Genomic DNA, 17,943 nt, shown 5'->3' with positions numbered 1-17,943 from the left:
ATGAGTTTTGATGTACCGAAGGTTGTTCGGAGTCCCGGATGTGATCACGGACATGACGAGGAGTCTCGAAATCGTCGAGACATGAAGATTGATATATTAGAAGCCTATATTTGGATATCGGAAGTGTTCCGGGTGAAATCGGGATTTTACCGGAGTACCGAGGGGTTACCGAAACCCCCCAGGGGCTTTATGGGCCATAGTGGGCCTTAGTGGAGAAGAGGAGAGGCGGCCAGGGCAGGGCCGCGTGCCCCTCCCCCCTAGTCTGAATAGGACAAGGAGATCCCCCCCCCCTTTCCTTCCTCTCTCTCCCTCCTCTTTCCCCCCTTCTCCAAGTTCAACAAGGAAGGAGGGAGTCCTACTCCCGGTGGGAGTAGGACTCCCCTTGGCGCGCCTCCTCCCTGGCCGGCCGCCCCCTCCCCCCTTGCTCCTTTATATACGGGGCAGGGGGGCACCTCTAGACACAACAATTGATCTCTTGATCTCTTAGCCGTGTGCGGTGGCCCCTCCACCATAGTCCTCCTCGATAATATTGTAGCGGTGCTTAGGCGAAGCCCTGCGACAGTAGAACATCAAGATCGTCACCACGCCGTCGTGCTGACGGAACTCTCCCTCGACACTCGGCTGGATCGGAGTTCGAGGGACGTCATCGAGCTGAACCTATGCTAGAACTTGGAGGTGTCGTAGTTTCCGTGCTTGATCGGTCGGGCCGTGAAGACGTACGAGTACATCAACCGCGTTGTTCTAACGCTTCCGCTTTCGTTCTACGAGCGTACGTGGACGACACTCTCCCCTCTCGTTGCTATGCATCACCATGATCTTGCGTGTGCGTAGGATTTTTTTTGAAATTACTACGTTCCCAACACTTCCATCATGCAAGTACCCAGGACAAAAACACGTCCAGTTCATTGGTGAGCAGCCTTATCAAAGCTCCTACAAATAGGAAAACGATGATTTCGGGAGGGGAAATGACACCAATAACTATCAGGCATAGCTCACTTTATAAAGTTAATACCCTTTGCACATTTGGTACTCACAACAGTTCTAATGATGAACAAAAGATGCAGTGGTATATGAAGTCAGGTAAGTGTACACTCAAATACACCGCTACATGAAAACAAAAGCCTACAAAGCACACATTTTAGTGAACATGTTTCAGTTTTCTTTTCCTATCCGCGTTCAAAAAGGATAAAAGAGAATATAAGCAAACCTAAAAAAACCTCACGATAAAATGAAATATACAAAATTGTATGCCTCCTATAGTCTTGTAGGACAGGGAAGAAAATCAAGTTACCAAATGCTAATATATGGGTAAACTCGTCTTGAAGAATTCTGTAGGGTCGAGAGTCCCATAAATAGAAGCAAATATCTACTTCATGGATTTTTGTTATGATTGACTGGAACTAATGTTTTGACTGGATATTCATTGTTTCTCTATACTTTTATTCACCTTAGGGTTCTTATTAATCTCGAAATCATCTTGTTATGATTGACTGGAACTAATATTTTTAAGAATGAAATCACGTGACTTAAATAGACCACTTCTCCCCTTCCAGCCTTCTGGAGTAAATTGCCAAAAACTACCACAATTGCATTGCTCAGTGCAAAAGACCACCGTTTTCATAAAAGTTTGCCAAAACACCGTTTTTAAGTTAAAAAAATCAAGAAGCACTAAAATCTCAATTGACACCGTTTTGACAAGAAAACTGACAATGGGGCCCGGTCATCAGGCCTATGTGGCACCGGGTGACAGCCCGCGGAGACGGTGTTTGACTGAACCATTAAAAAGAAAAGAAGGCCCACCTATCAGCTGCCTAGCCCATTAGCAGTTGTCTTCAACCTTCTGCCAGAAGGAAGAAGCTGAGATGCGCGCGCAGAGAGGCCGCCACCTCCGGCATGCCTGCACCCTAAGCTTTCTAGGTGTCCTCAAGCCTCATCCCCTTCGCCACCGATGGTGCAGAAACCCATTCCGCCAATCCCCATTGCTCACGGCCTCTCTCTCACTCTCCTGCTCGCATCCCCATCTGCCAGAGCACGCCGTCGGCGTCTTTCTTCGCCTGCGCGGCCACTGGCCTCCTCTCGGAGAACCGTGAAGCCAAAAGGCTCGCCCGCGAGTCCCTGAGCATCCCCCACCAGAGGATTTGGATGGAGGCATCCTGTAGCAAGCACATGTTGTCGTGGTGCTCGCCTCTGACCGCCGGTCACCCGCTCTATTTGTCGATGTTGCTAAGACCCGAGGCCTCTTCTCACTGTCATCGACACTGCGTCAACAATGCAAAGCCCCTAACGTCGTGCCCGACAAGCCCCGCAACCCCATGTGTTGTCCCCGACACCGTCCGCTCTGGCCACCGCCGTCAACATCGAAGACGAAACTCCCGTGCATCCCCGGCTGCCCCGACCACACGTACGTGCTCAGGGTGAGTAGCTGGTTCTTCCGCCTCTACTTCCTTCCCCGTTTGCATCATCCGAAGAGTCTCCGATGACCACCATGCCTCGGCCGCAGCTCTGCTCCACCGCGAGCTCGATGCCGGCGAGCTCTAGCTACCCCCATGGCCTCAAGCACTACCCCTAGAGGGCAGGCGGCGACCTACAGAGTCCCAAGACCTAGCCGGCGGCGGGGGCATCGTGTCATTCAGCGAGTCCGGCGGCGAGGGCGCGGGCAGGCATCGACGTGTTTTTTATTTTTTTTGGTGTAGAAAGCGATGGGTCAAAGGGCGCCATCTACAACTGTCTACGTGGACTGTTTGACTCTGACAGGTTTGCACTGACAATGGGCCCCGTTTGTCAGGTTTCCTGTCAAAACGTGATCAATCAACTATTTAGTGCTTCTTGATTTTTTGTACCGAAAAACAGTGTTTTTGGCAAACTTTTATGAAACGGTGGTTTTTAGCACTAAGCGACGCAATTATGGTGGTTTTTGGCAATTTACTCAGCCTTCTGGGATTTTTATCAAACACCTTGTAGGTGTACAGAATAAAATATGCACAAGTAAATATTAGAAGTTCAGAGAAGGAGCAGGGCATTGAAAGGAGGAAAGAAATTAGGAAGAGGACAAGAGTGTGTGCACCTGCTTGGCCAAATACGGCGAGGTTGGACGGACATTCTGCACCGTCTGTTTATGCGGTAGGTAAGAGCATCTCCAGCCGTTCAGCCCACAGGGGCTAGAAAAAAGCGCCGGCTTGGGGCGAACCGGCAATAACATCGGCGTGGGGGCGATCGGGTTCCCAGCCGCCGCCCCCAGGCCGCCTCCAGACGCCCTTTTTTGAAAAGGAAATCGGCCAAACACAACACAAAATTCGTCCAAACTCGGCGATTTCATTCATATAAAAACTAAAAAAACATAAATCAAAACTAACTAAAACGACATTACTACGCCGCCGCCCGCTTTCTACATGCCAAGGAGCCTGTAGAACCGGGTGTAGTCGTCGCCGTCCCTGCTGCATCCGTGGCCAGTGTCGCCGATGCGCGGGGGGTTGGACGGCCCGGGCGCCTCCTCGTCGTCGCTGTCGAGGATGATGCCGCCGCCTACCGCGCGTCTGCGGCGTCGGGCTTTGATCTCCTCGAAGGCCCAGCGCTGGCACTCCATTTTCTCGCGGATGTAGTCCGCCTTCGACCACTTGAAGGCGGTCTCGTTGGCGGCGGCCATGGCCTCGTGCTCCTTCTTCACGGGGAGCAAACCCAGATCGGTCTTCGGCCTGACGAGGCAATAAGAAGGAGAGGGGCGGCCGCCCTCGTTGATGGTGAGGGCACTGCCGCTTCTGCGGCGCCCAAGCGGCATCTCCTGCGGCTCCGGCTTGACGGAGTGGAGCGCCGGCGAACCGGAAGAAAGAGAGCCAGAGCCCGACGACGAGGAGGTCGCCGTCTCCATTTGCCGCGGTGTCCAGGAACTACCTCGATGGTGATAGAAGGACGGGGGCGCCGGGTACTCCAGGCGCGGCATGTTGCCGGCCTCGATGTGCTCGAGGACGACTTCGAGGGTGCGGCCGGGCACACCCCACCATTCGTGCCGCCCGTCGGAGTTGAGGCGGCCGCGAGGCAGGACGCCGTTTGTGGAGGCGACCTGGTCGGCGTGGCGGCGGTTGAAGTACATCGTTCCCAGCGTGTGGTTGTCGGCGGCATACATTAGCTCATTCCGCTTCTCCTCCGACAGCGATGACCGGATGCATGCTATCTCGGCCCAGAATTCAGCACTGGTGGGCGCCGGGGCACCGGGACGCCATGATACGTATCCAATGTATCTACTTTTCCAAACACTTTTGCCCTTGTTTTGGACTCTAACTTGCATGATTTGAATGAAACTGACCCGGACTGACGCTGTTTTCAGCAGAACTGCCATGATGTTGTTTTATGTGTAGAAAAGAAAAGTTCTCGAAATGTCCTGAAAATCCAGGGAGGCACTTTTTGGAATTAATAAGAATTTCTGGGCGAAAGAAATACACCAGGGGGCCCACAGGCTGTCCACGAGACAGGGGCGCCCCCCCTAGGGCGCGCCCTCCTATCTCGTGGGCCCCCTGGACCTCCACCGACCTCAACTCCAACTCCATATATTCACGTTCGGGGAGAAAAAATGAGAGAAAAAGTTTCATCGCGTTTTACGACATGGAGCTGCCGCCAAGCCCTAATCTCTCTTTGGAGGGCTGATCTGGAGTCCGCTCGGGGCTCCGGAGAGGGGGATTCATCGTCGTCGTCATCATCAACCATCCTCCATCACCAATTTCATGATGCTCACCGCCGTGCATGAGTAATTCCATCGTAGGCTTGCTGTACGGTGATGGGTTGGATGAGATTTACCATGTAATCAAGTTAGTTTTGTTAGGATTTGATCCCTAGTATCCACTATGTTCTGAGATTGTTGTTGCTATGACTTTGCTATGCTTAATTCTTGTCACTAGGGCCCGAGTGCCATGATTTCAGATCTGAACCTATTATGTTTTCATGAATATATGTGTGCTCTTGATCCTATCTTGCAAGTGTATAGTCACCTATTATGTGTTATGATCCGACAACCCCGAAGTGACAATAATCGGGATACTTCTCGGTGATGACCGTAGTTTGAGGAGTTCATGTATTCACTATGTGTTAATGCTTTGGTCTGGTTCTCTATTGAAAGGAGGCCTTAATATCCCTTAGTTTCCACTAGGACCCCGCTGCCACGGGAGGGTAGGACAAAAGATGTCATGCAAGTTCTTTTCCATAAGCACGTATGACTACTTACGGAATATATGCCTACATTACATTGATGAATTGTAGCTAGTTCTGTGTCACCCTATGTTATAACTATTGCATAAGGAATCGCATCCGGGATAATTATCCATCACTGATCCATTGCCTACGAGCTTTTCATATATTGTTCTTTGCTTATTTACTTTTTCGTTGCTACTATTACAACTACTACAAAAACCCAAAAACATTTATCTTTACTTTTGCTACTGTTACCATTATTATCATACTACTTTGCTACTAAATACCTTGCTGCAGATACTAAGTTATCCAGGTGTGGTTGAATTGACAACTCAACTGCTAATACTCAAGAATATTCTTTGGCTCCCCTTGTGTCGAATCAATACATTTGGGTTGAATACTTTACCCTCGAAAGCTGTTGCGATCCCCTACACTTGTGGGTTATCAAGACTAATTTCTGGCACCGTTGTCGGGGAGCATAGCTCTATTCTCTGAGTCACTTGGGATTTATATATGTTGATCACTATGAAGAACTTCAAAGATGCTAAAACCAAGATTTTTCCCTCAACTACGAGGGAAGGTAAGGAACTGCCATCTAGCTCTACACTAGATTCTCCTTCTGTTATTACTAGGCTTGCGACACCTAAACCTACTACTGCTATGAATTCTGATATATCGCATGTTATTGATGATGCCACTTCTGCTATGCATGATGAAACTACTTCTGTGCGTGATACTACTTTGCCATTAGGTGAATTTCTTGATGAACAACTTGCTAGAGTTAGGGGAAATGAAAATATTGAAGATGCTATTATTGATGATAGTGATGATGAAGGTTCTCCCAATGATTATGCATTGCCTGTTGTTCCTAAGGGTTATGTTACGAATGAAGAAGCTGCTAAGGAAATCTTTGCTTGCAATGATAGATATGATCTTAAGAAATTATTAGCTAAATGGAAGCAGCAGTCTCTTAATGCTAAAATGAAACCCGGCCCTGCTTTTGCTACTTCACCTATCTGTGTTACTGATAAGGATTATGAATTCTTTGTTGATCCTGAAATTATTACTTTAGTTGAATCTGATCCTTTTTATGGCCTTGAATCTGAAACTGTTGTGGCACATCTTACCAAGTCTAATGATATAGCTACCCTATTTACTAATGATGAGAAGTCTCGCTATTTTTATATCCTTAAGATATTTCCATTCTCATTAAAGGGTGATGCTAAGACTTGGTACAATTCTCTTGCTCCTAGTTGTGTGCGTAGTCCCCAGGATATGATTTATTACTTCTCTGCTAAATATTTCCCTGCTCGTAAGAAACAAGCTGCCTTGCGGGAAATAAATAATTTTGTGCAAATCAAAGAAGAGAGTCTCCCACAAGCTTGGGGGAGGCTTCTCCGGTTACTTAATGCTTTGCCTGATCATCTTCTTAAGAAAAATGAAATACTTGATATCTTTTATAATGGACTAACCCGATGCTTCCAAGGACTACTTGGATAGTTGTGCTGGTTGTGTTTTCAGGGAAAGAACAGTCGACGAAGCTGAAATATTATTGAATAATATGTTGACTAATGAAAATAATTGGACTCTTCCTGAGCCAATTCCTGAAGCAATTCCTGAACCAATTGAGCCAATTCCTGAGCCTATTCCTAAACCCACTCCGAAGAAGAGAGGTGTTTTATTTCTCAGTCCTGAAGATATGCAAGAGGCAAAGAAATCAATGAAAGAAAAAGGTATTAAAGCTGAAGATGTTAAGAATTTACCTCCTATTGAAGAAATACATGGTCTTAATATACCACCTGTTGAAGAACCATATTGTCTTGATAACCCAACAAAGGTAGTAAAGGTAAATTCTCTCTATAGATATGATAAAGTTGAAATCCCCTCTACTAAATTTCATAGCCCATGCTTAGATGAATTTGATGACTTTATGGCTAGACAAGAAAGTTTTAATGCTTATGTTGGTAGAGAGTTAAAGAATAATGCTTTCGAGATAGGACGTGTAAGTGATAATCTGGCTAGAGTTAAAGATGAACTTCACCTCGTTAGCAAATATGCTTCTATGGTTGCTACTCAAGCTGAGCAAGTACTTAAAGCTCAAAATGATTTGCTTGATGAATTAAATAATAAAAATGACTTTGCTATTAGAGTGGCTACTAGAACTGGTAGAATGACTCAGGAACCTTTGTATCCTAAAGGCCACCCTAAGAGAATCGAGCAAGATTCTTAGAGAAATAATTTAGAGGCACCTAGTTCTTCTAAAAAGAAGAAGAAGAAAAATGATAGGACTTTGCATGCTTCTAGTGAACCTACTGTAGACACACCTGAGAATCCCAATGATATTTCTATTTCTGATGCTGAAACTCAATTAGGTGATGAACATGAACCTAGTGATAATGTTAATGATAATGTTCATGTTGATGCTCAACCTAGCAAAAACAATGATGTAGAGATTGAACCTGCTGTTGATCTTGATAACCCACAATCAAACAATCAACATTATGATAAGAGAGATTTTGTTGCTAGGAAGCACGGTAAAGAAAGAGAACCATGGGTTCAGAAACCCATGCCCTTTCTGTCGGCGTTCTGGGTACGGGGGTCCCCAGACTTGCCTGCTTGCGGCCTGCGGCGTGGCTCAAGGGGCGGCCCAGCATGGCCCATCTTCATCAACACGAGCTCAAGACCCTCACGAGGGGCCAAGCCTCGCGGGGCAGACGACAGGAGGCTTCCTCAAGAGCGACCTTGTTAGGCTGGCTCGCGAGGAGGCGAAGAGATCAAGGCGGGGTACCTCACGAGGTGCCCATGACGCAAGCCATGACGACCAAGGGCGCCACGCAGGCGCCAGCCCGTGCAGTGTCCTTCTTTCCTCTTTGGTGTATAGGGAGCAAGTGCAGGCGAGAGCATCAAGCAAAGGCATCCATTTTGGTACAACAAGACCAAGACCAGCAGAGCGGCAGGATGGAGGTCATCGTGGAGCCCAAGCCGGCGTCACCACCAGAGCCTTTGGCAGGCGAGGACCAACTTTAGTCAGGATAAGTGTACTAGATGTTCCCCTTCAAAATGGCCAATTGTTGGCGTCCTTCCCGCTCAATATTTGGGAAGAGGCCTAGGGCCTTTGCCTATAAATAGGACTAGCCACCACAAGGTAGAGGCATCCGGCCATCACCAGGAAACCAGTAGAGAGAGCGACTGAACTCCCCCTAGTAGTTCATCGCACCAGCCAGGAACAGACCCTCGCGAGGCTGTTCTTCCTTGTATTGTTCATCATCAGCCCAAGAGGCAATCCACCACACCACACACTGGAGTAGGGTATTACACCACAATGGTGGCCTGAACCAGTATAAACTCTGGGTCTCTTGTGTTGTTCCTTTGATTGATAGATCATAGCGAGGCGGTGAGGTGCAGGTAGGCAGAGGGCGAAATCTCCGCGCGCACCCCAGTGTTCGAATCTAGAGGGTCTGCCGGAACCCGAAATCCGACATTTGGCGCGCTAGGTAGGGGTGCGCCGGAATCCACCTTCTGCCGCTTCGCGTCCCATCGCATCGTCATCATCATGTCCGGCGACCAGGCAGGCAACCCTGATCCCTGGGCGACCTGGACCGCCCACGCAGAGCCGCTCGCCCCAGGCAACCCCATGCCCCAGGCAGCTCGCGGTCCGCAGGGCGTTGCCGGCTGCGGGCGGCGCGGACAGGCAGCAACAGCTCCCACGACGCGGCAAGCGCGGTCGGCGGCGAGGGCCTCCCATCATGTTGCGGCCACGGCGCCGTACACCCGACGGGAGCAGGCGAACTCGAGGGCCGCGCTCACCATGGCTCGAGAGCAGCTGTAGTGCAGGCTGCTGGAAGGCGGTCACGACGTGCTGCTGGAGCGGGTGGCAGAGCTCCTGGGCTTCGCCGCCTCGGGGGCTCCCCCCTTCTGCACCCAACTCCCACCTCAAGTCCAGGGTGGCCCGCACGGGGGCTCCTTGCATGCCCGTGCAGCCCCAAGCGGACTCCAAGGCCACCCCAATGCCGGCCAGGCCGTCAGCACCGGGACAGCAGCGGCACTGCCTCCGCCCCTGGCCATCTAAGGAGGACTCGCCACAACCCACGGCCCCGATGGGCCGCCGCGCTACCACCCCCAGGCGGGCGCCTCAAGTAGCACTGCGTGGCGCATGGGGCGCTATGGCGCAGCCTTCGGAATGGCGGCCCCAGAAGAGTACGTACCCCACATGATGGACCAAGGGCGCACACATGAGGACGAACAAGGCTCGCTCCTTGGACCAAGCTGGGGGGACGAGACGCCAGAAGCTGAACTTTTCCAGGAGCCCCAAGAAGGCCCCGTCGGCTACGCTGGAAACAACGAGTATCGGGTACCACTAATCCTCAGGAGCAGGCATACGCCAACCATGGATTGCAGGAGGTGCAGGTCACAACAACGGGCGGCTGCCCCACTCCCGCAGCTTCCTACCCCTCAGGGGGAGGGCGCCGGGGGCTGCAGGAGAGGGGCCAAGATTCGACATCACCACCGCGGCGTTCGGAGCAAGGCGTCCTCAGGAGGTAGGCCCTCTGCTGGGGAGGTGCCACAGGGCCTGCCCCTGGCAGAGGACATGTGGTCGTCGGGGGAACCGTTGGCGACCGCTCTACCCCATCGGCGGCGTCCTGGTTTCCGATCATCGTCGGTGGCACTAGAGTGTGGCGCAAGGCGGGGCCCTCGTCTGGCGATATGAAGCAAGGTCGGTACCTGTGAAGAAGGCCCAGTGCCTGTGAAGCTCGCCGCCCCGTGACACTCTCACGTAATAATGAGGGGGGCTATACACGCCCCGGAGTCTCAGGGGTGCCGGCCTCAGGCCCTAGGGCTCCCTCCCACGCCCAGTGGCAGCACTTAGCTCCGCGCTGGTGAGAAGATGTCCAAGACTATATTAGGTGCCGGCCGCGGCCTTTTTTCTGCTTTCGTTGCTTTTCCCCCTTGGTTGTCGCTTTCCCCCGTTGAATTTAAGTTGGATTTGAGCTCGAGGATTTGCGTGTGTTTGGGGAAGGGGTGTTTAGTCTCGTTCGAGCAATCTCTAGCGTTCTGGTTACCACTTCGCCTCAGCTGCCTCCCCTTGTGAGCCCCTCGCGAGCCGGGCCAGGCCTAGCTTGCGTGCATCCCAGACTGCCGTCGCCGCGCCCTCTCAGGAGGTTTTCATTACAGGTTGGATGGGCTCGTTCAGGAGACGCTCGAGGCACCACAGCCCTCCGCAGGCTGACTCGAGGCCCACGCGGGTCGAAGGTAAACAAGCCAATCAGCTCGTCGCAAAGTCAGCCGCTTGGCGCAGGCGTGCGGGTGATATTGCATCTACTAATACGCTGAATGCGAGTTTTTACATGAGGGGCTCCCCCTCCCAAAATGCTCTTACAATCTTCAGGGCAAGGCCCGAACTCTATCTACGTAGGGTAAGGAAGCAGGGACCACACGCGGTCAGTCGGATAAATCCCCCAATGCATCCTCAGAGGCGCCTCCTGAATTGTCGTTGGCGTCGCTGGCCTCGCCATCGCCCTCCGCGTCACTGCCAGCGGCGCCAGGGCCGTTCACCACGTCACCTTCATCAGCAGCCACGACCGCATTTTCGTTATCAGAAGCGAAGGCCCTGACAAGGGCATCCACGTTGTCTTCCACCCAGCGCACCAGGTCGCCCCGGACGGCCTGGGGTACTGGGGCGATAGCGGCGTCAAAGTCGAAGGTGGGGTCCATGTTTTGAAGGTAGCTGAAGATACGAGAGAAGGCGCGCCCGAGCAGGGCGCGGCTCCTCTCCTCCACCAGCCTGTTGGCTCCAACCGATCGCACCTCCAGCTGCGTCACCATGTCGGTGAAGAACAAAAGATTACCAGCATAGTTGACTGCGTGGGGCTGGTCAACAGCCGCCTCGCAGATGTTACCCAAGGCCGTGTTGGCTCTCTCCCGGATCTTGGCGAGCATGGGCCATGCTCGTGCTCCAGAATCCGCCGTGGCCTCGTCAGGCTGGCTTACGAGGAGGCGGAGAGATCAAGGCGGGGTACCTCACGAGGTGCCCATGACACAAGCCATGACGACCAAGGGCGTCGCGCGGGCGCCAGCCCATGCAGTATCCTTCTTTCCTCTTTGGTGTATAGGGAGCAAGTGCAGGCGAGAGCATCAAGCAAAGGCATCCATTTTGGTGCAACAAGACCAAGATGGAGGTCATCGTGGAGCCCAAGCCGGCGTCACCACCAGAGCCTTTGGCAGACGAGGACCAACTTTAGTCAGGATAAGTGTACTAGATGTTCCCCTTCAAAATGGCCAATTGTTGGCGCCCTTCCCGCTCAATATTTGGGAAGAGGCCCAGGGCCTTTGCCTATAAATAGGACTAGCGACCACAAGGTAGAGGCATCTGGCCATCACCAGGAAACCAGTAGAGAGAGCGACTGAACTCCCCCTAGTAGTTCATCGCACCAGCCAGGAACAGACCCTCGCGAGGCTGTTCTTCCTTGTATTGTTCATCATTAGCCCAAGAGGAAATCCACCACATCACATACTAGAGTAGGGTATTACACCACAATGGTGGCCTGAACTAGTATAAACTCTGTGTCTCTTGTGTTGTTCCTTTGATTGCTTAGATCATAGCGAGGCGGTGAGGTGCAGGTAGGCAGAGGGCGAAATCTCCGCGCGCACCCCAGTGTTTGAATCTAGAGGGTCTGCCGGAACCCGAAATCTGACACTTTCCTCCTAAACCATCCAAGTCAAAGGATGATGAGGATTTTGAGCGCTTTGCTGAAATGATTAGACCTATTTTCTTACGTATGCGTTTAACTGATATGCTGAAAGTAAATCCTTATGCTAAGTATATGAAGGATATCATTACAAACAAAAGAAAGATACCGGAAGCTGAAATTTCCACCATGCTTGCGAATTACACTTTTAAGGGTGGAATACCAAAGAACCTTGGAGATCCGGGTGTACCAACTATACCATGCTCTATTAAAAGAAATTACGTTAGAACTGCTTTATGTGATCTTGGAGCCGGTGTTAGTGTTATGCCTCTCTCTTTATATCGTAGACTTGAATTGAATAAGTTGACACCTACTGAAATATCTTTGCAAATGGCTGATAAATCAACTGTTATACCTGTCGGTATTTGTGAGGATGTGCCTGTTGTGGTTGCAAATGTCACTATCTTAACGGACTTTGTTATTCTTGATATTCCCGAGGACGATAGTATGTCTATTATCCTTGGTAGACCTTTTCTTAATACTGTAGGGGCTGTTATTGATTGCAACAAAGGCAATGTCACTTTTCATGTTAATGGTGATGAGCATACGGTACACTTTCCGAGGAAACAATCTCAAGTTCATAGCATCAATTCTATTGGAAAAGTTCCAACTATTATTATTGGAGGTTTTGAATTTCCTCTCCCTACTGTCAAGAAAAAGTATGATATTCTTATTGTTGGGGATTTTCATATCCCCGTTGAGGTAACTTAGTGTTATTCGAAATTTCTCTGGTTCCGTGCTATTCAGAATGAGTTTGTTAACAAGACTTGATCAACCTTGTTAGTGGGTTCATTTTGACGATCACGAGATGGATGAAACTAGAAGGCACAACCTTCTGTACCCTCTTTTTACTTTCTATTATTTAGATTAAATAAAGCAAAATTAGTATTATCTGTCTGTTTTCTGAATTATCCGTGCATTAAAAACTAGTCCAGAAATAAAAGTGCTCCAAATGCCCTACAAATTTAGTATGATTTTTTCTGGAATATTTGAGGATTTTAGGCACTGAAATCACTGCAGGAGGGGCAAGCACCAGGCCACGAGAGTGGAGGGCGCGCCTCCCCTATAGGGCACGCCCCCATGTCTCATGGGCCCCTGGTGGCCCCCCTCCACTTATGCCAGCACCCACACACTTCATCTTCCACCCAAAAAATCCCCATCCAGCTCAAGCACGAGTTCTAGCTCTTTTTACTGCGATTTTCAATCTCCTTGCTCAAACCTCCATTCACAAAACTGCTTTGGGAGATTGTTTCTTGGTATGTGACTCCTCCATTGATCCAATTAGTTTTTGTTCTAGTGCTTTATTCATTGCAATTTTTTGCTGCATAGGTGACCTTGTTTTTGAGCTTCCATGTTGAATTTTTGAGGTCCCAAGCAATTCCAATGCATGATATAGGCTCTAGGCACTTGTAGCAGTAGTTGCTATCAATCTTGTTTAGTTTTATGCACTTTTATTTTGAAGTTACTAAAATTTCAGAAATTTTCAGAAAATGTTGAGGAAACTTTTGAGGGGCTCTTCTAGCCAAAGCTCTCAGGGAAAACAAGCCAAAGAGAAGGAAAAAGCCAAGTATAAACTTCCTCGCTTAGCGGAAGTACCGTCGTGTGAATGGCCATGCAAGGATTTCTTGAAAGAAGCTGGAATTCATGAAGACTTTTATGCTTTAATCGAGACTGCAGGCCTCACCGGTTTCATCAACGACCGAATCGATCAGTATCTCTTACTCACCAATACTTTCGTGCGAAACTTTTATTTTTATCCTAAGAAGTCACCGCCTGTAGTATCATTTCATTTATATGATGAGTTCAAAGAAATGTCTTTACGTCATTTTTGCGCGGTATGTAGGATACCTTATGAGGGAGAATTAGAGGAACCCCATCATAAAGATGTGGGTGGCTTTGTTAATACTATTGTTGTAGAGGAGCCAAAGAAGGGATCTAAGGCAAAAGTCTCTAGCATACACTTTCCTGTTTTACGCTACTTTGCCATATTTCCTAGTAGATGCTTGATTGGTCGTGGAAATAGTGGAAACTTGAGCGTTCCTGATATTATAATTCTTCAACATGCTTTGCTTGGAGACAATACTTTTAGTATGGGTGCCATCGTTGCTAAACGGCTAGCCCTGAATCGTACAAAAGGACCCATATTTGGAGGTATCTATGTTGCACGTCTTACTAAACATTTTCAGATACCCATTAGGCACCATAAGAAGGAGGAGATAAAATTGCCTCCTCGCGTTTTAGATTACAAGAGAATGGTAGCACACAAGTTTATTGTTGACAACGAAGAGAGGATGCTCTTGTATAAACTTAGATTTAATAAGAAACACTTTGAGATCATTATTTTTCCTGCGCCTCTGTTGTTTGATTTGCTTGCAGAAAATTTTCTTGTTACGCCGGAAGCGGTGAACAACCATCGAGCCCAAGCTTTTACTCCAGAACCTGAGCTTGAACCTGAACTCGACCCTTATCGTGCATCATCTGTCCAGTGGGATCCGGAGATGACCAGCCAGTGGTATCCTGATTACACCTCCCATTACACCGGGGAGAGTAGCGGTGGTCCTTGGTATTAGACCAACTTAGGCCAAAAGCCTAAGCTTGGGGGAGTACGTATTTCTCACCGACTTTACATTCATGTTCACACACTAGTCGTCGATGCTCATACTCTTTCATTGTATTATCCATGCTAGTTTAAATTTCTTTTTCTAATTTTCTTCTTGTGTGCTTGATAAACCTTAAGAAAAACCAAAAAAATTTAGTTAGTTTAATTTCCATGCTTGTAGTAGAATTAAAATGAAAACCCAAAAAGATTTCTAGTTCTTCTTCTTACTTATTGGGAGCTTTCCCGTGTAAATAGTTTTATTTTCTTTTCTTTCCTTTGGGGGTCGAGAAGACCATATTGAAAATGCTTAGTGGCTCTCATATGCATGATTGTTTATTTAATTTAGAGCCCATATTACTTGTCTTCTCTTTTGAGTTGAATACTTGCAGATTCCAGCTTAGTCCAATGCATGTGCACTCTTATTATTATACACATCCTTCGATCGTGCAAGTGAAAGGCAATAATGACGATATATGATGGACTTATTGGGATGAGAAAAGCTGGTATGAACTCGACCTCTCTTGTTTTTGTAAATATGATGAGTTCATCGTTTCTGAGTCAGCTATTATGAATTAAACATATTTGCAATGACATTTAGAGATTATAGTTGCTCATGCCATGCTTGATTAGCTATGAGTTATAATTGTTTACCTTGCATGCCAACATGCTATTAGAATGATTATGATGTGGTATGATGGGATGGTATCCTCCTTTTAATGAATTGAGTGACTCGACTTGGCACATGTTCACGCATGTAGTTGAATCAAATCAACATAGCCTTCACGATATTTATGTTCATGGTAGATTATATCCTACTCATGCTTGTACTTGGTGTAAATTAATTTTGATGCATGTTTATGACTGTTGTTGCTCTCTCAGTTGGTCGCATCCCAGTCTTTTGCTAGCCTTCACCTGTACTAAGCGGGAATACTGCTTGTGCATCCAAACTCCCTAAACCCCAAAGTAGTTCCATATGAGTCCATCATATCTTCCTATATGCGGAATTTACCTGTCGTTCCAAGTAAATTTGTATGTGCCAAACTCCAAACCTTCAAATGAAATTCTGTTTTGTATGCTCGAGCAGCTCATGTTACAACTATGGATGCCTATATCTTCCATGCTAGGTGGGTTATTATCACGAGGAGTGGACTCCGCTCCTCATTCACAAGAAAGGGCCGGTAACCGGGATACCCAGTCCCATGATCCAAAAAGATCAAAGCAAATCAAAATAATTAAACAAAACTCCCCCCAGGGCTGTTGTTAGTTGGAGGCACTCGTTGTTTCGAGCAAGCCATGGATTGATGCTTGTTGATGGTTAGGGGAGTATAAACCTTTACCATTCTGTTTGGGAACTGCCTATAATGCATGTAGTATGGAAGATACAGCCATCTCATAGTTGTTGCGTTGACAGTGAAAGTATGCCGCTCAAAATGTTATTCAATCTCTATTCTAAAATTGAGCTCTGGCACCTCTACAAATCCCTGCTTCCCTCTGCGAAGGGCCTATCTATTTACTTTTATGTTGAGTGATCACCCGTCTTATTAAAAAGCACCCGCTGGAGAGCACACTGTCATTTGCATTCATTACTATTGGTTTATATTGGGTATGACTTGACTGGATCTCTTTTACCATGAATTACAATGTTTAGTCAGTCCTTGATCTTTAAAGGTGCTCTGCATTTATGTTTTGCGGTCTCAGAAAGGGCTAGCGAGATACCATTTTGTTATATCATGTTATAATTATTTTGAGAAAGTGTTGTCATCCGAGTTTTATTATTATGGCTCGCTAGTTGATTATGCTATTGATATGAGTAATTGTGAGACCTAGGTGTTATTGTTAGTATGGTTAGTTCATAGTATTTGCTGAACCTGAATGATGGATTTTCATGTTTACATCAACAAGAGCAAACAGAGTTTGTAAAAGTTTTTCTTTATCACTTTCAGTTTATCAACTGAATTGCTTGAGGACAAGCAAAGGTTTAAGCTTGGGGGAGTTGATACTACTCCAACGTATCTACTTTTCCAAACACTTTTGCCCTTGTTTTGGACTCTAACTTGCATGATTTGAATGAAACTAACCCGGACTGACGCTGTTTTCAGCAGAACTGCCATGATGTTGTTTTATGTGTAGAAAAGAAAAGTTCTCGGAATGTCCTGAAAATCCATGGAGGCACTTTTTGGAATTAATAAGAATTTCTGGGCGAAAGAAATACACCAGGGGGCCCACAGGCTGTCCACAAGACAGGGGGCGCCCCCCCCCCTAGGGCGAGCCCTCCTATCTCGTGGGCCCCCTGGACCTCCACCGACCTCAACTCCAACTCCATATATTCACGTTCGGGGAGAAAAAATCAGAGAGAAAGTTTCATCGCGTTTTACGACACGGTGCCGTCGCCAAGCCCTAATCTCTCTCAGGAGGGCTGATCTAGAGTCCGTTCGGGGCTCCGGAGAGGGGGATTCATCGCTGTCGTCATCATCAACCATCCTCCATCACCAATTTCATGATGCTCACCGTCGTGAATGAGTAATTCCATTGTAGGCTTGCTGGACGGTGATGGGTTGGATGATATTTACCATGTAATCAAGTTAGTTTTGTTAGGGTTTGATCCCTAGTATCCACTATGTTCTGAGATTGATGTTGCTATGACTTTGCTATGCTTAATGCTTGTCACTAGGGCCCGAGTGCCATGATTTCAGATCTGAACCTATTATGTTTTCATGAATATATGTGTGTTCTTGATCCTATCTTGCAAGTCTATATTCACCTATTATGTGTTATGATCCGACAACCCCGAAGTGACAATAATCGGGATACTTCTCGGTGATGACCGTAGTTTGAGGAGTTCATGTATTCATATGTGTTAATGCTTTGGTCCGGTTCTCTATTAAAAGGAGGCCTTAATATCCCTTAGTTTCCACTAGGACCACGCTGCCACGGGAGGGTAGGACAAAAGATGGCATGCAAGTTCTTTTCCATAAGCATGTATGACTATTTACGGAATACATGCCTACATTACATTGATGAGTTGGAGCTAGTTCTGTGTCACCCTATGTTATAACTATCACATGAGGAATCGCATCCGGCATAATTATCCATCACTGATCCATTGCCTACGAGCTTTTCATATATTGTTCTTCGCTTATTTACTTTTCCGTTGCTACTGTTACAACTACTACAAAAACCCAAAAACATTTATCTTTACTTTTGCTACTGTTACCATTATTATCATACTACTTTGCTACTAAATACCTTGCTGCAGATACTAAGTTATCCAGGTGTGCTTGAATTGACAACTCAACTGCTAATACTCAAGAATATTCTTTGGCTCCCCTTGTGTCGAATCAATAAATTTGGGTTGAATACTTTACCCTCGAAAGCTGTTGCAATCCCCTACACTTGTGGGTTATCACGCCGCCGACGCTT

Source organism: Triticum dicoccoides, chromosome 2B (assembly GCF_002162155.2).
Source record: "Triticum dicoccoides isolate Atlit2015 ecotype Zavitan chromosome 2B, WEW_v2.0, whole genome shotgun sequence".
Taxonomy (NCBI): domain Eukaryota; kingdom Viridiplantae; phylum Streptophyta; class Magnoliopsida; order Poales; family Poaceae; genus Triticum; species Triticum dicoccoides.
The sequence above is the reverse complement of the archived record's forward strand: the minus strand, read 5'-3'. Positions refer to the sequence as shown.